This window comes from Elephas maximus, chromosome 4, assembly GCF_024166365.1.
Source record: "Elephas maximus indicus isolate mEleMax1 chromosome 4, mEleMax1 primary haplotype, whole genome shotgun sequence".
In the NCBI taxonomy this organism is placed as follows: domain Eukaryota; kingdom Metazoa; phylum Chordata; class Mammalia; order Proboscidea; family Elephantidae; genus Elephas; species Elephas maximus.
Genome location: NC_064822.1, coordinates 145966611 through 145989885, shown reverse-complemented (window position 1 = coordinate 145989885; position 23275 = coordinate 145966611).

The following is a 23275-nucleotide window of genomic DNA, read 5'->3' as shown; positions in this document are numbered from 1 at the left end:
TCAGTTAGCAGCCGAGCATTTAACCATTGGGTCACCAGAGCTCCTTAATAAACAACTAGAAAGGGTATTGTTATGATATTATATCAAGTGCATCATATTATAAGTATAAAAGAAAATTAAACTTTAAGCAATTACAAATGTCAATTTTTTTTGTAAATGGTAACTAAGTTCCAATACAAGAAAATAGTATCATAGCACAAATAAAGCAAGACAGGCAAAGCATAAGCAAAACTTAGACAACTCCCAAAGAGAATTTTGGACTGAACCAAAATAGTGATAATTATCTCAGTCATATCTAGGTAGATACCTGGTCTGAGTAAACCGTCACTAGGCTATTACAGTCATGATTCTTGCGTTAAGATTGGGCGAACCAGGTAAGCAGCACCACAAAAGGTAGCAGTCTCTTAAGAAGAATGAAGGTACCTGAATGAGAATGCAAAATTATCCATTTGGGTGGCAGAAAAAATATAAAATCTCTATTTATAGTTCCCTTAGTCATCTAGTGCTGCTATAAGTGAACTACCACAAGTGGATGGCTTTAACAAAGAGAAATTTATTTTCTCATGGTCTAGTAGACTAGAAGTCCAAATTCAGGTCATCAGCTCCACAGAAAGGCTTTCTTTCTCTGTTGGCTCTGGAGGAAGGTCCTTGTCATCAGTTTTCCCTTGGTCTGGGAGCATCTCAGCACAGGTACCTCAGGTCCAAAGGACCTGGTCTGCTCCTGGCACTGCTTTTTTGGTGATATGAGGTTTCCGTGTCTCTCTGCTTGCTTTTCTCTTTTGTACCTCAAAAGAGGTTGGCTTAAGACACTACTTAATCTTGTAGACCTCATCAATATAAGTGCTGCTAATCCACCTTATTATATCACAGCGATAGGATTTACAACATTTAGGGAAATCACATCAGAAGATAAAATGGTAGACAATCATACAAGGGGATCATGATCCAGCCAAGTTGACAGATACTTTGGGGGAAATGCAGTTCAATCCATGACAATAGGTGTGTGTGTGTGTGTGTGCACGCGTGTGTGCTGTAGGTGAAAGTTTACAGAGCAAATTAGTTTCTCATTCAAAAATTTACACACAAATTTATTTGTGACATTGGTTGCAATTCCTTCAATGTGTCAGTACTCTCCCCCTTTCCACCCCAGATTTCCTGTTCCCACTCTGCCAGTTTTCCTGTCCCATCTTTGCTTTTGGGCAGGAGTTGTCCATTTGGTCTCGTATACTGGGTACTTGATTAAACTAAGGAGCATGTTCCTCACATATGTTATTGTTTGTCTTAAAGGCCTCTAATCTGGCTCAAAGGTAAATTTAGGGAGTCTAGTTTTTTTAGTTATAGTTTTTTACCTAAATGAGAAAAATTAATGTTTACTGGTATCTAACTATTAATACAACTTCATATTGGTGCCCTCATTAAGTCTATTTATCAGATAAGTTCATGTCACATAAGAGAGTTACCCCAAAGAAAGCGTAGAAGTACTACATCATAAAGAGGTTGAGAATAGTAATTTCATTCATTTGCTTTCAATATATAGAATTATATTTCAGTGTACATGTAAGCAGAAAGGAGATTTATGAATTATCTACTTATAAATAAACTAATTCTCATTAAATGGACAAGCAACTGTAGAATAAAAACAAACCAAACCCATTGCCATGGGCCCTACAGGACAGAGTAGAACTGCACCCTAGAGTTTCCAAGGAGTAGCCAGTGGATAGGAACTGCCTGCCTTTTGGTTAGCAGACAAGCTCTTAGTCACTATGCCATCAAGGCAACATCACGGATTGAAGATATTGCTAGTAATGGGGAGGGGAACAAAATTAAACAATAACAATTGCAGAAGTAATTTTTTGTCTAATTTCTAGTACCAGTTCCTCATCAGCCACATTGAAAGATAAAAAACAATGATAGTCTCATCACAGTTGACAAAAAGTGGCTCAAAATGTTGAAATTATCTGGAAGGATTTTCAAAATTTGAATTAACGCATTATTTACAATGAAACTTTATATACAGTGTGATTTTAACAATGAGCAAGAAAGTAATATCTTCTCAAAAGAACTTCATAGTATGGACTGAGCATTCTGGAGAAAAAAAATTTCAGAAATAATCTGTTCTTATTTGTGATTACTGTGAAAAATTATGCATATCAATATATTAAAAGACATACTAATGTCTTCCCAGTCAAAAAACTTGAAAAGTGAATTTTCTACCTGATTAGAAATCACCTCCAAAAAAGGATTTAAGTAGATATTGCCATTTCTTAAGAAATCTAGATTTCGTCAGAATAAATTAGTGTCTCCCAGGAGAGAAGGGATTTTATAAAATTAATTCTATCCAAAAACCTTTGCATAATTAGTGAATGGAGTTAAAAAATCAATATGTTGTATTAATTGAAGCCAATGAAAAAATGTCTTCTATTTAAATCCACTACTTAAATCCACTATTTAAACCAAGAATCAAAATAAAATGAACTCAGATTCTCACCTTTAAATCACATTATCAAATGGTATTTAAAACAAGGTACTCAAAAATAATAAAGCATAGTCAAATATACTACATTCACTAAAATTTCATTAATAATAATTTTTGTGAAAGCAGAAAAGGATTTTTGTACTATTAATAAAAATTATTTTTAAAGTATTGTTATTCTTTAAGTTTCTATATGAAAATTTTACATATTTGTAGTATTTTACTGAATAATTTATTAATGAACAATTTTACATATAATGAGGGTATCTCAGCATTGCTTACTCATTAGGGTATGTCATCAAAAACATTTAAGGATCACTGCCTTAGACAATGTTGTACAACACAGGTTTATTACTTTCTGAGTGTGGTTTATGGTGCCAATCATCTAATATAATGGAAATATCCCAGCACTGACGATCCTAAATTATAGTCCAATTTAAAAGCTGTGAAACTCTGGGCAAGTCAACTCACCTCTCTAGGCCATTTCATCCATCTGTAAAATAAAAAGGTTGGTTTGGCTCTAATGACCCTTTCACCTCTAAAATTCTGCTTTCAAGATGTTCTCCCAATGACACATGGAATCTACATCTATAAATCTTTTACTTTACTGTGAAAGTTCATCACAGAACTTTAACAACAATTAAAGGAAAATAAACAAAAAAATAAAAACTGATTTTGAGAAAATGAATTTAAATTCATATGAAATGACAGATCCCAAGAATAAATAAATACTTGGTCATCTCACAAGCATTTATTACCTGCCAAATGTTAGCATAGGGTTTTGCTTTTGGAGGGTCTCAATGAGTAATAAAATGCTATCCCTGACACTCCAGAGGTCTCAATTACATTCTACACAATTCCTTTTTTTTTTTGTCTATTTTTTATTGTTAACACAACACTTGCCAATTCAAGATTTTTCATCTGTACAATTTAGTGACACTAATATTGCATTAATCCTGTTGTGCAGCCATCAAATTTCTCTGTTTTCTTGTACTTTAGGTGAAGGTTTACAGAACAAAGTAGCTTCTCACTAAACAGTTAGTACACATATTGTTTTATGACATTGGTTAAAAACCCCACAACATGTCAACACTCTCCCTCCTCAACCTTGGGTTCCCTAGTACCAGCTTTCCTGTCCCCTCCTGCCGCCTAGTCCTTGCCCCGGGCTGGTGTGCCCCTTTAGTCTTGTTTAGTTTTGTGGGCCTGTCTAATCTTTGACTGAAGAGTGTACCTCAGGGAGTTACTTCATTAATAAGCTGAAAGGGTGTCCAGGGGGGCCATACTCTCAGGATTTCTCCAGTCTCTGTCAGACCAGCAAGTCTGGTCTTTTTTTCTGAGTTAGAATTTTGTTCTACATTTTCTCCAGCTCTGTTTGGGACCCTCTATTTTGATCTCTGACAGAGCAGTCAAGGGTGGTAGCTGAGCACCATGTAGTTGTACTTAACTCAGTCTGGTGGAGGCCATGGTAGTTGTGGTCCATTAGTCCTTTGGACTAATCATTCCCTTTTATCTTTAGTTTTTTTCATTCTCCCTTGCTCCCAAATGGGTGATACCAGCTGAGTATCTTAGATGGCTGCTCACAGGCTTTTAAGACCCAAGATGCTACCCACCAAAGTTGAATGTAGAACATTTTCTTTATAAACTATGTTATGCCAATTGAGCTAAATGTTCCCCAAGACCTTGGTCCCCACAGCTCTCAGCCAGCAATTCGGTCCCTCAGGGAGTTTGGATTTGTCTATGGAGTTTCCATGACCTCACCTTGGACAAGTTGTGCTGGCTTCCCCAGTATTTTCTACTGTCTTACCCTTCATCAAAGTTACCACTTATCTATTTTTTATTTAGTGTTTCTCCATCCTACCCCTCCCCTCCTTCATAACCATCAAAAATTGTTTCTTTTTGTGTGTAAGCATTTTCATGAGTTTTATAGTAGTGGTCTTATACAATATTTGTCCCTTTGTGATTGACTTATTTCACTCAGCATTATGCCCTCCAGAATCATCCATGTTGTGAGCTGCTTCACAGGTTCATCATTGTTCTTTATTGTTGTGTAGTACTTCATTGTGTGTATGTATCATAGTTTGTTTATCCATTCATTTGTTGATGGGTATCTAGGTTGTTTTCATCTTTTTGCTGTTGTAAATATGTGTATGCATATGTCTATTCATCTACAGAATACTTTTATAAATGAAGAATACCAGCACCAACTGAAAGCTCATATCATTGCTTAATTCTCATTTCACAACAGGAATTATGCTTATCTTTTAAGTAGAATTACATCTTCATATGAAACAGGAAGGAAATAAAGCAACCTATTCAGAGGACCCCAACTAAAATGCAAAAAAAAAAAAAAAAAATTATTTTTTATTCAGAGGACCCCAACTAAAATGCAACAGAGTGCTCTTGCTTCTGGGTGAAATGCAAAAGAGGTTTCATATATCATTTATCCAGGCTTTGTTCCAAAAGTTTCTGTAACATATACATCTTTCCCAACTCATTCTTTTGGTTACAATGACTAAATGTGTGTGTGTGTGTTTGTTTTTTTTGTCTCTTTAAGGTTTGCAGTCTTCCTACTGAAGATGATCAATAATTACCTAGGACTACATAAGTGTCACTGAATCTTAAAAAGACAATCCACCCAATATCTGCCCAATTTACTGCAGTTCATATTTGTAAGCATGTTCTAAAAGAAATACACTACCAAAAATGTGCATATTTCTCAGAAGTCATTGAGAAACAATCTTAAGTCACATGATGAATCATTCCCACCATGGAGAATGAGCCTGATGCCAGATCATTCCAGCAAAAGCAGATGTGGATATGATTGAAAGATAATGGCTAATCTGATGTATAATAGTTTCTTTAGAAAAAACTAACTCCCCAATTCCCTGGACCTATATTATTCACTCATTCATTCAACCGATATCATTGAATGCCCACTCTTGTGTTGTGCATTGTCATCGACTCTGGGCATTTAGTAATGGACAAGAAAAAAACTCCTGTCCTCCAAGAATTAACATTCTCATGAGAGAACTAAAGTTATTAAGCCATCAAATAAACAAATAATATAATTACTGGTAGTGACGAGTGCTAGGAGAAAAAACACAGCAAATTTTGGGGAGCTAAAAAGTAACTATAATATATAGTAGGGCATTTTCAGTAGACAATAACAGAAGGACTCTGATAAATATTCATTCATGTTAAGGTGATCAAATAATACAAGTTATTTCCTTACTCAGCCCTAATAAAGGCTGCCTTTATTGCCACCTGATTGATTTTGTGGTTGGATAGGATTGAGAGGTATGCATGTATTGATAGAAAACTAATTAATACAACTTTTATTAAATCCTTAAACTAAGAATGTTATACTTGAGGTGACGCCATCAGGATTGGCATGTGAACATGTATTGTTAGCCAAACTAATTTTACATTAATTTCTCCATTTTTTTCCTCTGCCATATTTTATCAGTTCATGAGAAGTCTTTTTAAGTGTCTAAATGGTATAAAAATATAAATGATTACCCCCACAGTCTGCATTACAGTTATCTATGGTTAAAACTCTTTAATGTGATACCTTCTACTTCCTGAGCAAACTATTATTTAGCAAAAAAGCTTTATTACCAAGAAATTACCTTGTAAGTACTCACAATTAATGTGTCTTGGTAATATCAACCCTTTCCCTATCTCTAGTTTTTAGGCAAAACCACATAATGTGATAAACTGATAAAGATGAAAACCAATTTGGAGGTCCTTCAATTAAGAGGAGTAGACCTTCACCACCAACCCACCTCCCTAAAAATAGTATGAAAATGATCAGGATAAAATCTGGCCTACACTGAGTGAATACTTCTGAATGTTTCTATTTAACTGGAAAGAAAACAAGGAAATACAGAAAACTGATGAACCAAATAATAGAAAAAATAAATTTGGTTATTTTGATCATTTCAGGCAAATAACACACACTTTCAGTAAAACTGTTTAATTGACTTATTTTGAGGGAAAATTTCATTTTCCTAGTTACTGTGTCCAGAATATGTTTAACAATTTAAATCTGTGTTTTTGCTGAAATCGTCTAGACACTATTGGTGATTGATAGTACAAGTACTCCAAAAGGAAATTTCTAGAGCTGAAGTATTTTGGCGGGGGCGGGGGGGGAGGAGTGGGGGGCGGAGAGGGAGAAAGAGAAAGAGAGCTGACTACAACAAAATTTCACCCTGCAGAACACCGCAGGTAAACAGGTTACAACTAGTTTAATGAAACAAAAGACAATTTCTTCTTTCTTTCTCTTTTTCATCCACTCAGCTTTCACACAAAAATTTCATGAGAAGACATTTTCACAAAAACATCTAAGAAATATATGAACATACCGAGTCAGCACCATCATGAAGGCTGGTTTTTAGATCTTTAAGAAAATTTTGCATCTTAAAAGAATTCACTGCTAATTAAAGAGATGTTTATGCTACGCCCTGGAGCAAAGACAAGCAAAATGGAAGAAATTTCCTGAGATCATTTCCTCCACACAGAGCAGCTTCCACTGCTATACTAGCAAATACATCGTTCTTTTGTTAACTGCAGATACATTCTTCGTCTTCCTCCTTACTTGTCTTTGCATCCTTTTATTCTATCTGGAGGGCTTAGTTTGTTTTTCCTGACAGCATTTGATATTTCTCAGCTACTGCAGTAGTGCCAGCCCATACTGTGCACAGTCAGTGAAGAAGAAACAATCTGGCTGTTGTTTTAGCACTTTGCAAATAGTGACTTGTTTCTCCTGCTTGATTTTTGCCCCTGGACATCCTACAATGCAATAATCAATCCACTGAATAAAACAGTGGCTTCCCCTCCAGCTTCCCCCTCATATAAAATTGCCAATTTGAAATGGATCTTTACAATTCAGAGAAGATTTTCATTTTTGAATCACACATTGAGACTATTTTACACAATGAGAAAGCCATTACCTTTCTCTAATTTTTTAACCAAATTCTAATAAATCACCACTTGGACTTTATGTCAGCTATAACAGCAAAAAAAAAAAAAAAAAAAATCCCCAGAGCTTTTCCCCTTTCTTTCTTAAAATAGGCTCAAAGACTCTTGATCAAATTAATCTATATTGTTAAACTTCACAGCAAAATGTCAGAGAACAAAAACACCATCTTTCATTGCTTGGGTGCAACTGAAGTATTTACAATATTGGAAAGATCATTTATTAAGAATTCATTTACACACCAAAACAAAAAAAAAGTTTCCATCAAGTTGATTCCAACTTATGGTGACCCCATGTGTTTTATTAGAGTAGAAGTGAGCTCCATAAGGTTTCCTCAAAAGCAGATTTCCAGGCCTTTCTTCTCCAAAGCCTCTGGGTAACTTTGAACCTTTAGTAGCCCAGTGTTTAACCATTTGCACCGCTCAAGGACACTGTGTATTTACACACAGTAGCTTAATATCAGAAGCAGCAGTTGCCTTCTAGTCCATTCCAGTTCATGGCAGCGTTTATAAGCACTCAATAAAATAGTCTCTCTGATGGAAACTATGGAACCCTGGTGCCCCAGTGGTTACGTGCTAAGGCTGCTAAGCAAAAGACTGGTAGTTCGTATCCACCAGCCACTCCTTGGAAACCCTGTGGGGCAAAGTTCTACCTTGTCCTATAGGGCCGCTATGAGTTGGAATCCACTGGACAGCAACGGGTTTGGGTTTTCATGGATGAACACTACTGATTTTCCCTAGCAGTAACTGGTTCTTTCTAAACATCTTAGGTTAGTGATTCTCAACATATGGTGTGTAAAATAATCACTTGCTGTGCTAACTCAAGATGGAGATTCTTGCCCAAACTCTCAAGATTATGATTTATTAAATATGTGAGTACAGTGTTTTTAAGCAATAAAGTGCGCCTTCTACATTCGTTTGTCAATCGCACCCTCCCCCTGTGAAGTATTTTCATAAACTTGACTATGCCATTTTTTTTCACATGTGGCTGTAAAAAAAAAAAAGCACAGCACACTTACAAACATATCTCACAGGGAAGTGTGAAGGATGCAGTTAGCAAACAAACACAGGAGTGTTTTATTTGAGTAAAAATAAGGTTGAACCAGAGAATCTGCATTTTATCAGATGAGTTGACTGGACGTTGCCCAGGAACTATACTGTGAGAAACACTCTTGGATACTCTATATTGGCTTATAAACTTATAAGACACACTGCTCTCTAATCAGTTAATTATTCTGAATGTCTAGATACTATCTCCAGCCTCCTCTCTGACCTCCTTTCCCTCAGAAGGCTCATTCGCTTGAACTTACTCTTGTTCAGTCAACTCAGTAACCCAACTGATCCTCTGAATTCTTTATACAGCTTGGGTATGTAGGATATAAAGTACAACTTTTGATACTCCAAATCCTAGTAGGAAAAAGACACAGAGCAACACATACATAATCATGTTACAGAAAGACACTTGTTGAAAAGTTGGGGAAGCTATTTCCTAGAGGCAAACCCCTCTTTATCACTGTAGTCTACTCTTTCTTTCCTAAGATTTTCAAACTAGATTCAATTGGTATTGATTTATGCTAATATATTGAGCAGAAGTTCTTGACCTAGGGTCAATGGATAAGTTCAAGAACTCCAAAATATCACGTACAAAATGTTGGCATGCAGTAATTGTCCTGGTGAAAGAATCTCACTGGAGTCCTTTGACAAAATTGTCCTTAAGATATGAAAATGTATCTATCTGAATTGTAGTATGTGGTTTTCCAGATGTTTTATATATGACTGCAAGTTTCTTTTGCAAACTTACCCTGATAAAATAATAGCATTAAAGAAGAAAGAAAAAAATCCACCCATAAAAAATTTGGAATATTATGGCTTTTCATAGAGGAAAAAATAAAATATAGGGTAACTGCAATAGACTGTTTCAATTCCTACCTCCTCCTGAAATCTTCCCTGACCACTCCAATTTACATGCCCTCTCCCTTTTCTTAAATCTCTGTCTATGATGCCCAGTTGATGCCTACACACTTCACCTAGCTATTCCTAATTTATCTGTCTTTAGCACACATTCTTTCCCATTAGAAATAAGCTATGTATTACATTTAGAGGTTGGGAACTGTCATGAACTGAATTATGCCCTCCCAAAATTCTGTGTTATCAACTTGGTTAGGCTGTGTGTGGTTGTCCTCCATTTTGTGGTTGTAATTTTATGTTGGCAGGATTAGGGTGGGATTGTAATACCACCGTTACTCAGGTCACCTCCCTGATCCAAGGTAAAGGGAGCTTCCCTTGGGTGTGGTCTCCACCACCTTTTATTTCTCAAGAGATGAAAGGGAAGCAAACAGAGAATGGGGACCTCATACCACCAAGAAAGCAGCACCAGGAGTGGAGCTCGTCCTTCGGACTCGGGGTCCCTAGGCCTGAGAAACTCTTCAACTAGGGGAAGATTGAGGGCAAGGACCTTCCTCCAGAGCCAACAGAGAGAGAAAGCCTTCCCCTGGAGCTCATGCCCTGAATTTGGACTGGTAACCTACTAGACTGTGAGAAAATTAATTTCTCTTTATTAAAACCATCCACTTGTGGTATTTCTGTTATGGCAGCACTAGATGACTAAGACAGGAACCTTGATAGGATTGTGAATAAAGTGAAAATAGTCTCTGAGAGAAACCTATATAATGGCTACATTAAGGTATTTAATTTAAAGATTTTTTTTTATGAAAACACTAATACGTGTTCTCTATTAAGTGAACCTATTGGCAGTATTTATAAACGCAGCCTTTCTTATCTATGCACAGCCCATACTGTCACGGAAAGAAACGACTGAGACAATAGTACCTGTCAAGACTAGAAGACATAAAAACTTTTCAGAGAATAGTAATGTTTGAAGAGGAACAATTATCCTCTTTAATTAAGTTGGCTATGGTATCGGTGTACATATGAATTTGACAACTTAAGACTACTAGAGGTAAACGGAAATAAATTAGGCTTATAAAATCAGCTTTTCTTAGTAATTGGACCAAAAAAAAAAACCCAAACCCAGTGCCGTCGAATCGATTCTGACTCATAGCGACCCTATAGGACAGAGTAGAACTGCCCCATAGAGTTTCCAAGGAGCGCCTGGCGGATTCGAACTGCTGACCCTTTGATTAGCAACCGTAGCACTTAAGTACTACGTCACCAGAGTTTCCTAGTAATTGAAAGAAAGGTAGAATATTTAAAGGAAGCAATATAGAAAATAATTTTTAACAATTAGGGAACATCAAATTGCTTATTTGAAGAGCTGGAAGATATGATTTGAGAAAAAGTTTGAAAAGGCGTAAAATCTGCCTTATATTGTACTGATTCAGTGCTATAGCAAACATGGTAAAATTCCAGACGCCAGTGCTTATAAAGAGAAAGGGAAATTGTGGCTAAAGCAGCATTTCCAAATTGAGTTCTTTTAGAAATATAACAAAAATACAAGAGATTTTCTAAGGTCCTGAATTAATTAAAGCTAATTTAGATTTTAAGTGCTACATGGAACTCAATTAGGTGTTTCCTACTAGAGTTTACAAAATTTTTCAAAATTTATTTTAACTCATTTTTTACAATAGGAAGTCATTTAACACTGTATGAGAATATACAGCTATAGTTTTTAATATTCATTGGATTTAAACAAAATTGACATTAAATGAAACAATCATTTTTTGAAGAAAATAATTTTTACAAGTAATGAAACATCACATTTAGTTTTGTTCATAATGTATACTTATCACAACTAATCATAAGTACTCTTAGATCGGACCAGTCATCTTAACTCTTAAGACTTCAGTTCAGTCTGGCAAGACGAGCTTTTACTGTCAAGAGAGCTTTATTTAATTTTTTATAAAAAGGGAAAAGCTGATATCCTGACAAAAATTCAATATTTGATGTCATTTATATTACCTGGTTTTAATTGGAATGTGGGTGATTAATGAATTTCTTCTGTTGCCAAATCAATTTCTCTCCCTTACAAATTGAATGCCTCTATAAATCCCTGAAGGACAACTAGAAAGAAAGACAAGGAGAAAAGTGATAGACTGCTGAACTAAATGAAAATTGGATAATTCAGCCCTTTGGAAACTAAGTTCAAGAAGTAACTTGGTGTAGGTATAACTTGGTTTTCACATATAAAAGACAAAATTGAAAGAGACATGTACTACCACAAAACAGGAATAGCCATCTGGTATACTACTCAGTCCCTTTGGACATGAAGAAACCACCCAGTTTCTTCTTCAACATGAAACCAGTAAAACTAACCCCACTGCTATCAAATTGGTTCTGATGCGTAGCAATCCTATAGGACAGAGCAGAACTGTCTCATAGGGTTTCCAAGGCTGTGAATCTTTGGGGAAGCAGACTGCTACATCTTTCTCCCGAGGAGTGGCTTCTGGGTTCAAACCACTGAATTTTCAATTAGCCGCCAGTACTTTAACTACTGCACCACCAGAGATCCTTTTAGCATAAAGAAATCACAACATAGGGCTACCAGTTGGGGTCAGAATAATCTCTTGTAAACACTGAGGCATACATCCATTTTAAGCAATATGGCAGGCTAGTTGTCTGAGTAACCTTCGTGCTACGAACCACCTAAGAATGGAAAATACGAACTAAAATATGAATAAAAAACAAGAAAAAAAAACTCAATGATGAGCAGGAAGAATAAAAAGGGAAATTTTCAGAGGCCAGAAATGTCAACAAAAACAAATTCATAAAGCCTTGAGGCACTAGAGCTGGCATTCCCAAGGGTTTGGTTTTAACTAGTCACAAGCCTGCTTACCCAAACCAAAAAACCAAACCCACTGCTGTCAAATAGATTTCAACTCATAGAGACCACAGAGGAGCATTAAAAAAAAAGGCCTAGGTACAGTGCTAGTTGGGAGGTTAGAATGGAAACCTCACAAAATGTTGGACGCCTTAAAGGAGTTCGACCTGGGTAGGTGTGACCGAGTCAATACCATATGTTCATCACAATCTTTCCTCTTCCTGGCTATAGAAGACTACATTTCCTAGTCTGCCTCGCAGATTGTTTGGGGCTGTGTGACAGCATTCTGGCAGTAGGATGTGAAGTGATGTACACCATTTCCAGGTCTGCCCCTTTGGAAGTAATGTGTTCCAGACAGGAGGTTACGAAATGGAGGTGAGTAGGTGACTGCACATCAGACTTAGCATGTGGGACATAAACCTTCATTTTATTAAGCCACTGAGATTTCTGTGTTTGTTTTTAACTGCATATAGTCTATCTGTCTTGATTATTGCAATAATTGAACGAGGAAAAAAATGACTTGCTCCACAGAGAGAAATACTGGGAACACCTGCTGTCAAAGATATATGAAGTTAGAATTAATGCTCGTATGTGTGTCTGGGGGAGAGGGCCCTTCCTCTGAGATCTCGTTGTTGTATGCCCTCACTCAATTCTGGTAATACAAACCTCCCCTATTTGTTCTTCTAGCTCTGGGAGTAGTAGCTGCTTCTTCCAAATATTATTGCTGTGTATTATTTCAATGTAACTTTTTTTTTCTTTCAGCCTCTGACGCCTATATTAAATAGCTCTGTTGAAATACCTAGTGATGTTTCTGTTTTGCTTAATGGACCATGATTTGGTCCTTGTTATCAAGACTGATCCCAGAATACAGACCCTAAAGATGGATACAGGGATTGTTTGGCTAAATTCTTAGAATTAATTGGAACGCTGAGGTCATTGCCAATGAAAAAGGCAATATTAGCAATTCATGACATGTAATTCACGCGATAGGCAGAATTTGGTTCCCCATGATCTCTGCCCTTTGGTGTTACTCTCATGGTTATATTACATAACAGGCAAAAGGGACATTGGAGATATAAATTAAGGTTACTAATAAACTGATTTTATAGTAGAGAGAATATCCTAGATTATCTGAGCGGGCCCAATGTAATCACATAAATCCTTAAAAGCAGAAGAAGAAGGCCGAAGAGTGTGTCAGAGAGATGCAGAAGAGAAAGAAGTCGGAGAGATTAGAAGCATCAGAAAAATTCAACATGTTATCGCTGGATTGAAGATAGAGGGTGCCATGTGTCAGAAATTGGAACTTCAGTTCTACAACTCAAATAAACTGAATTCTGCCATCAGTTTGAATCTTAGGACTTAGTTCTTCTCCAACACCTCCAGAGAGCAATGCAACACCAAAATCAGCCTTCTGAGACGCTCAGCAGAGAATTCAGTCATACTTTGTGGACTTCTGACATATGGTACTGTGAGACAATAAATGTGCATTGTTTTCAGCCACTAAGTTTGTGGTAAATGGTTGTGACAGAAATACAAAATAATTGGCATCCTGTAAATTAAATTATTACTATAATTTCTTGGGATGAAATGTCCACTGAAGCAAATGCCTTGGAGAACTAGTGGCTGGAGCACTGATCATTAAGTTAGCAATGCAGACTAAAAGGACTATGAAGTTAGTTGGCTACTTGTGATGGCGCTGGGAAATATACACAAAGAAATTTAAAAATTCAAGTTTTTTAATTCTCAACTTAAGTCATGGTCAGAGAAGCAGGGTTTCTACAGAAACTCTAAAAGAATCACCTAATTCTTACAGTCTTGGGGACAATCTCATCTGAGAAAAACAAAAATTCAAAGTTCAATAGAATAATTTTCTAATTTGTAGGTATCTTGTGTGAATATCAGGACATCGATTGATTCTCTAAATTTAGAAAGATATCTAGATAGACTCAGACTAGTCTGAAGATATTGAACCTCTGAGTCTCTCTGAGCTTCCCTTCAGTAGAAAAATCCTCCCTCCTGTATCTGAGGAGACTAGGCTTCTCTTGCTTGGAAATTGCATAATTTCCTTCTTTCAATGAAATGTGAATTTTCATCAAAACCCATTCTACCATTTTTTATTGTATTTAGTTCTCTAACAAGGTATAATTTTAGAATGTTCTAGGTAAAAAATGTCTGATACAGGAGGAAAAAACCATTGAAAGATTTTATTAATTTATATCAACAGAAACTTTGGTGTTACACAAAGGAGATTACAATTTTGGATAATGATGAATTTACTAATATGAGTCTATTTGCCAGAGAATCTGGAATCTAGCTCAAGTAGATAGAAGTGGCTCTGTCAAGAAGCTTGGCTGGTATACTCAAACTTGGACTCAACTTCCCTGGTATAATAAGGAGCGAGAAATTCCAAGGCTGAGAGAATTACGAATGTTGGTGTGGGCTTATACAACATGCTTACTGACCCCCAGTATATTTCCCAAGAGAACCCAGAGCACAGTCTCTACTCTAAAGCACTAAGAAATACATTACTTGGGGGAGTAGCAGCACTCTTGAGGGCTCGATGGTGGTTAGTGTCTGTAGGCTGAAAATGCCAGTGAAAGAAGTTACCACGGACAAGAAGAGCCTCATGAACACAATTGAGATGATGGAATCCTAGAGTTTCAGAGGCCAGTTGGTAATTTTAACCTCCAAAGACAAAGTTGGAATAAACAGCATAATGGGTGACAGGAACACAGTGTTATCAGAATATTATTATCCACAGGAATAATTTATGGTGGCTGACCACAGAATCCTAGGAATAAAATAGATAGGCAAGCTACTAAAATATTTCTTGACCTTAATAATGGAACCACTCTAGTTCAGGTGGACAGAAACCTGACAGCAGTCACCAGAGTGACGAAAAAGGTCTACAACAGTTTCCACAACAAAGCCAGTTCAGAGACCCAAAAACCCTTGATAAATGGGAAGTTCAGGTCCTCTCTGCAACACCACCAGAATTTACGCTATACATCTTCTAAGCATTCCCCAAAGTGATCCTTGGCCATTTGCTAAAGAGACTTCACCAGGTAAAGGGAAATGTCCAGAGCTTTTATGGATTACTAGACACTGGCCCTGAGTTGAAGAGAATTCCTAAGGACCCAAATCACTGCTATGATCACTAATCAAAGTGGGGAACATGTGGAGGTCAGGTAACAGAGATTTTCCCCAATTTTTTCTCAGATTTGGTCCATTGGGTCTGTGAATCCACCTAGCGTGTACTTACCTAGTTCCTAAGTTTATAACTGGAATAGAAAAACTTGGAAACTGATAGAATAGTCACATTTGCTTTTTGATGAGTGCAGTGAGAGCTATTATGGAAGGAAGGGCAAAAGTTTTCTTTCCTTCCAAAAAATGTAAATCAAAAGAAATACCATATTACTGGGGGAACTACAGAAATTAGATGTACCAAAATAGATTTGAAATATTTAGGGGCATTGATTCCTGTCACACCCCTGTTTACCTAACATGCTTAGCCTGTTCAGAAAGTGAATGAAATTAAAACATGAGTGTATTATTAAAAATAAAATATAACGGTAATTTCAGTTGCAGTTCTCTTCCAAATGTGCAATCTATACTGGAGCTAATCAGCACAGCCATTAGCCCCCTAGTACACAACTATTGTATATCAAATCCTTTCCTCCACACCAATTTGCAAGGACTAGAAGCAATTTACTTTCACGTTGCAAAAACAAAAGTACGCCTTCACCACATTGTGTCAAAGCTGTCTAATTCTTACACTTTCTGTCATAATCAGTTCACAGACAACTTGTTCACCTTCTCATTCCACACAGATTCTCTACATTGATGACATCATGCCAATTGAACCTGATGAGCAAGATGTAGCAAGTATCTTAGGAAATCATCTGTATCAGAATGAGATAAATCCCATGAAATTTCTGAGGCCCAGCATCTTAGGGAAGTTTCTAGGGTTCCAATGCTCTAGCCATTGCTGTGATATCCTGGCCAAAGAACAATTGCTACACCTAGCTTTACCTAGTCACAATGCTTACTAGGCTTCTTTGGCTTTGGGAGACAAAAGTCACACTTGCATGTTGTGTTCTGACCCATTAAGCATGTAACTATAAGCCTGAATGTTGCTGGGATAGAAAGGCAGCAAAGACCCTGCAGCAGGTCTGACCACAATGAAATTTGCTTTACCAATTAGATTTTATGACTCAGTAAGTCCAACGACTTTTAAACTATCTGTGGTAAGTAGGGCATTGTATGGACCTTTGGCTAACCTCTATAGGGAATCACATTGCAAGCTCCCAAGGAATAGATGCAAAACCATATCCGCTTCTGCAGACAACTATTCTCATTGACAAACAGCTTGTGCTTCCTTCTAGGCCCTGGAAAGACTGAACATCTGACCATAGTGCATCAGGGAACCATTAAACCTGTCATGAACTGTTTTATTTGATACACCAAGCCATAGTTTAGGAATGCAGAGCAGCAATTCATACCCAATTACAAATGGCATAAAAGATGACAGGCTAAAACAGGTCTTCAATGTACAAGTAAACTGAATGATCACGTTGCTCAGATACCCACAGCACCTAATCCTGCTGCACTGCCTTCTCTCCCTTGGTCCATAATTATGGCCTCATAAGGATTTCCTTATGATTAACTGACTATGGGGGAAAGAAACTTAGGTCCGGTTTACAGAAGTTTCTAGAAGACAGTACAGTAAAATGTTCTATGTTCATATAACAGAATACTATTCGACAATGAAAATGAATAAACAATAACTATATGCTACAAATAGATCAATCTCATAAACATAACATTCAGTAAAAAATTATATTGCCAAAGAATACATTCAGTGTTATTACATATATATGATGATCAAAGATTAAAAAATAAAATATTTAGGGATGCATAATAGAAAACCAAGGAAAAATTAATGCAAAATGTAGGATATGGATACCTTGTATGTTTGGGAAAGAGAGAGGAGTGACTGATAATTCTATTAGAGAAATATAGAGGGCTTCCAAGGAGCTGAGGATTTTCGATTTTTCAAGTTTGTGATGGGTGTATGAGTATTTATCTTATTATCGTTCTTTTTACTAGTGCCTGGAAATCCTGGAGGAGTCTCCAGGTGACCCAAATGGTTAAGCACTCAGCTACTAGTCAAAAAGCTAGTGCTTCAAACCCACCCAGAGGTGCCTCAGAAGACAGGCCTGGCCAATAGCTTCCAAAAGGTCACAGCCTTGAAAACCTTATAGAACAGTTCTACTCTGCACACACAGAGCACCATGCATCAGAATCAACTGTTAGCAACTGACAACAACTCAATCCTGGCTGCAACTAGAATCATTTAAGGTGCTAAAAAGAAAAAGAAAAAACAAAACAAAACTGATACCCTGGCAAGTTAATTGTCTTGGAGTATTTGGGAATTGATATTTTCAAAAGCTCTCCAAGTGAGTCTAATGCATAACTACAGTTTGAGAAACTTTCCTCTGCATTGTTAATAAAATCTTTTGTATGAATTTTATTTTTCCCAAAAAATTTAAAGACCAAGGGAATAGGAAATGAAGCAATGATTTACCTAGACTTGCTCTGTTACTGACCCATTTTGCTTCAGTGTTTCATGTCGGCGAGGTCATGTGTTAGTGTCTTGGTCTTTAGAGGCAACCGTATTAAATGTTCTCCCGAGGTAATGGCTCTTCCCAGCCTAATTCAGTCAACTCTATTTGCGCGTTCTCTTTAATCACCACCATGTCTGCGGATGAATTCCAAACTTCGTGGTGCAACACAAATATAGGCATTTTTCTTTGGGCTGCTTACTATCTGACTGCTTATGTTACTTTCCTCTCTTACTGTTCACTGCCTTTACCCCTCCATGCGCTATCACTTTGCCTTTCCTCTTCTTTCCTTCCGGACAGTTCCGTTTAGTACTTTTTTTTTTTCTTCACTACACTTCCTTCGTGGAAATGTCTAGACACTGATTTGTCTCTTTTAAAACTAGTGTGAGTATTTTAGAAAGAAAGGCAGAATAAAAATTAGCTAAGGAGCTTGTCTTCTTGATAAGTAAAAATAATTTCATTTAATGAGGACATTAACTCTGACAGCCTTACCATAGGCTTTTCTTCACTTTGTTCACTTTCTAAAAATTACACAGCAGTGGAATCAATAGCAAGTTTTTAAATGTCACTTCCCTCAGTCTAGTGCTTTAATATCCCTAAGAAACAATGCAGTTTATGTATTCCTGAATCCAAATCAAAGATATCAAACGTGTAGAAATGAAAGTACTATTATTTACGATGAAACCAAGGAACCAAGCCCAATAAAATCAATGCTGGCTTTGTTTTTATCATGTAAGTGAAGTGTGAAAATTCAAGCAAATAACACATTGGGGAAATTGAAGACATGAAATATTTCAAATTCCCATTACTGAACGTGAGATGTTTAAATGTCAATGCTATGCTGAGAATAATTGCGATATTTCACCAGCACTTTGGAGAATTATGCTGGGAGCTATCAAAGGTTTTGTTATGCAAGATGTTGCAAATGAAGTATTTCTCTAACACCTTTGAAGGGCCACTTTGTCATCAGAAATATTTAATAAAAATAGAATACTTTCTGAAATATCTCTAATTTCTAAGATGTGCTTGCTTATTGCCAGACTGCAAGCATCTCAAGAGGACGGAGATATATAAGGTATATTCAAATGTGCAGGACATTTTCCAAAATATTTTTCTCACGATATTTGTTGATAGGAACAAAGTTGAGAGATCCTAATTTCCCAAACACAATAGCATGAGAAAAACAGAGTTTTTTTTTCTTTACAAAAACAACTATGTAAAAATATATCAGTTGCCAAGATACTGACATTGGAATCATTACGTAAAAGCTGTTAACCTTAGAGATAAAACTGACTCATTTAAGTATATTTCAAAAGATTCCTAGCTTCCAGACAGAAAACTGTGTAGGTCAAAATAGTCTTGTCTTTTTCCAGGAAAGAAACTAAAATTAGGCAATTAACCTTTTAACCATTTGAAAGTTAAAATTCTCTTCATTTCAAAGTTATGCAAGAAGCAGTTTAAAAGTTGGCGTTTAAAAGGGTGTTTGTGAGAGAGAGAGTATGGTGTGTGGTGTCTTTGGGATGTATGTGTATGTAGAATTTGATGATTAAAAGTAAAAAAAAATAGGTAAAGCCTTCTCGAGGAAATATTAAAGCACGCTATATGGATATATTTTTATCAAGACCAAATTGAGGCCATTATTTTTATATACCAATTTTTCAAGGTGGTGATGAGCATTGTATCCTGGATATGTAAAGAGAAATATGTATTACATTTGGATAAACAAACTTACTGAGTTACTTATCTAGTAACGCACTAAACCAAACCCACTGCTGTCGAGTCGATTCCGACTCGTAGTGACCCTATAGGACCAAGTACAACTGTCCCATAGGGTTTCCAAGGAGTGCCTGGTGGATTCAAACTGCTTACCTTTTGGTTAGCAGCCATAGCTCTTAACCACTACGCCTGCCACCAAGGTTTCCAATTATTTAGTAGAATCTAGTTAAGATGCATATGCAAAGTTGACCTAAGGCAGAACTAAAGCACATCGTGTACTTCTGAAGGTGGGTATGAGAAAAAAAAAAAAAAAGAAGGAGGTGAATATATCAAATAGTGTCAACAAGGAATTTGTCAGTATCTTTATGCTTCTACCCAGTGGGGATCTTTGTTTTTGGCTTAGGTAGACCTCAAACAGAAACTCTCCAGACTAAAAGGATTTAAAAATAACCAAACTTTTCCCAAAGTACAGACACTAAAATTAACTTAAACAATTAGGGCGTTTATTATCTCACTTAAAATGACATCCAGAAGAAAAGCAGACTCCAGGGCTGGTTAATTTAGGAGCACAGTTATATTATTCAAAGATCATGTTATCTTCACGCTCAGGCTGGTATCAAGATGGCCGCATCAGTTCCAGGTGTCAACTACAGACCCAGCAACATGCCGAGGAGTGAGGGAAAACATGTCTTTCAGTGACAATTTTAGGAGTGAGACAAGTTTCCCCAGAAGCCCTTCTGCAGACTTCTCTTAACGTGAGTCAGAATGGCCATACCCGTTTCAGAACAAATCACTGGCAAGGGAAAATTGGTTATCATATATTCCTATCTGGTAGGATTGGCATTGGGGCATCAACACCAGTAATCACTGTATGATATAGCTCAGCACATACAGCATTCATTCATTCATTCATTCATTCACTCATTATCTTATTTAATAAATATTTCATAAATGTCTACCAGGCACTATTAAAGATACAGCAATGAACAATACAGAGACTGGCTTTGATCTGTAGCTACAGTTTGGCATAAATACAGATTTTGTTTTTTGGTTTTTTTTTTAATTTTGGAAATAATTGAAGGATTCTAACACATGGTGACTCAAGTGGTACAGAGTAGAACTGGTCCATAGGATTTTCTTAGTCGAAATCATTAAAGAAGCAAATCACCAGGACTTTCTCCCTCAGAGCTGACAAATGGGTTTGAACCACCAACCTTTAGGTGAGCAGCCAATCGCGAAATGCTTGCACCACCCACCAACCTGGTGGTAGGGTACGGAAGTGGAATAGGAATGAGTTAGGGAAGACTTCCTTAAGGAAAAGACTATAGACTGAGACACAAAAGGTGAATATTATCAGGCAAAGAGGATGGGCAAGAAAAGATGGGGGAGGGGTGCATTCTGGTTTATCCTGTCCCTCTATATCCATTCTCTCTTTCTTTTTAGGTAGTAAGATGACTGCATATATTCCAAGTGACATATCCAAAAACAACACAGATAAGAAGTCGCTTGTAGAGAAACTTGCTTAACTTAATTTTTTAGGTGGACACCAGATTTTTTTAGGTGAACGTCCAAAATAAATATTATTGTTCCCATGATATGGAGACAAATATTATACGGTAGCTTCTAAAAATATTAAGAGTTTTTGGACCCTTGTTCTTCTGCTATGTCCCTTTTCCATCCTGCTGCCTAAATCACAATGCCACTATCTTGGACCATGAGGTTTAAGTCATTCATGCACGGTAGATTCTAGGTCTCACCTCATACATTCCTGGAAACCTTATATGAATTTTTATGCAAGAGAGACACAAACTATCTTGTTTAAGCCATTATTATTGAGCTTTCTGTCACACAGAAGACCCTAATTCAATTAACATAATAAGCAAAGACATTGAGGAAGAAAAAACTATGGCATATTTTAGGAGTAGAAAGGAAATCACCATGGCTGGAGTAAAACAAGTAGGGGATTTGAAAGTATTTGAAGATTATGCAAAGCCCTGTTTGAAAATTTGAACATGATCCTAGAAACAGTGTGAAGACATTGAAGAGCAAATATCAGACAAGGAGACTCTTTTGATAGAATGTATGTTGCATTTTTCAGGAAAAAAATAAAAATGACAATTACCACTTGCTTTAAAAAACAAGTGGTAATTGTCATTTTTATTTTTTTATTTTGTTTTGTATTTATCATAAACAAATACAATATATAATAACACTGAAATATTCTAGCTGTATGGAATAATAAGTGTTCATAAATATAAAAATAGATATTTGTGATTTAGGTCCTTATGTTTTTGGTTAAAAGTAATGAATGCTTTTTAAATATTTGATTCGACATGGGAAATGGTAGATTGGAAAGAACATAGGATTTGGAGTCAAAGAGTTTGGGTTTGAATCCTAACTTTGTTCCCTAATAGCTCTAAGACTTGCAGCAATTTATTTTATTTCCTTGAGCCTCAGTTTCTCATTAATATTTATACTTGGAAATATTATTACTTATCTTAAAAGATAATTATGAAGCTTGTAAATCCAGTATTAAAAAAAAAAAACCTTTGCCATAGAGTTGACTCCAACTCATAGCAACTCTGTAGGACAGAGTAGAACTGCCCCATAGGGTTTTCAAGGCGCTGCTGGCGGATTCGGACGGCCTACCTTTTGGTTAGCAGCCAAGCTCTTAGCCACTACACCACTAGGGCTCCAAAGCCGGTATAGTGCTGAGTATTTAATAGACACTCAATAAAAGGTAGCTCCAATTTTCATTTATTTGCTTTAAGATAATTTTGAGGGGAAATATATTATCCACAGTGTATTATTTGTAGTTAGTCTATTAACAGCGAGTCTCTAAACTGGGTGGATTAAAGTCAGACTAGATTCCATTATCAGCTTAAATAATCACAGAATCTCAAAGTTGGAAGAAAACTTAAGTGCTTCATGGAGAAATACCTCTTCCGAAATAAAATGGCAGACAAATTTAATCAAAAAATTTTGTGTACTTGTCTAAATACGTAAACTGAAAACAAAATAGCTCTACAGTAATATCAATAAACAAGAACGGCTCATAAAAAGCAAAATAAATTTCATGTCCTAAGTGTAGTTCCTTATGAAAGATAATGATCTGAGATTTTAAGTAAAACCAGTTCATAAAAACCACTGCTTCAATGAGTTATTTCCAGCTTCCTTTTGACAAGTGTGGAATTTTACATGCAGATTAGGAGACTGAGATGTTGTTCCATTCAGCTCTGTTTTTTTAACAGAGAAGTAATCTGAGTTCTTGAAAAATTAGGGACTAACACAAAGAGGGGAAGCAGGTAGACTCTGGATCCAGACTGCCTAGGTTCAAGTCTAAACTCCACACTTGCAGCTGTGTAGTTTTGGGCTAGTTACTTCAGCACTTGGAGATCCAATTTCCTCATTTTTAAAATGGAGAAAATTAAAATACTTAACTCATGGTGGTACTTTGAAAGTTAAACAAATTAATACATGTAAAGAACTTAGATATTAAGAAATAGCAGCTATTGGCACTTATTATATTAGTAGTAATAGCTGGACAACGAATAAGGAAGACCGAAGAAGAATTGACCCCTTTGAATTGTGGTGTTAGCAAAGAATACTGAATATACCGTAGACTGCCAAAAGAATGAACAAATCTGTCTTGGAAGAAGTACAACCAGACTGCTCCCTAGAAGCAAGGGTGGAGAGGCTGCATCCTAC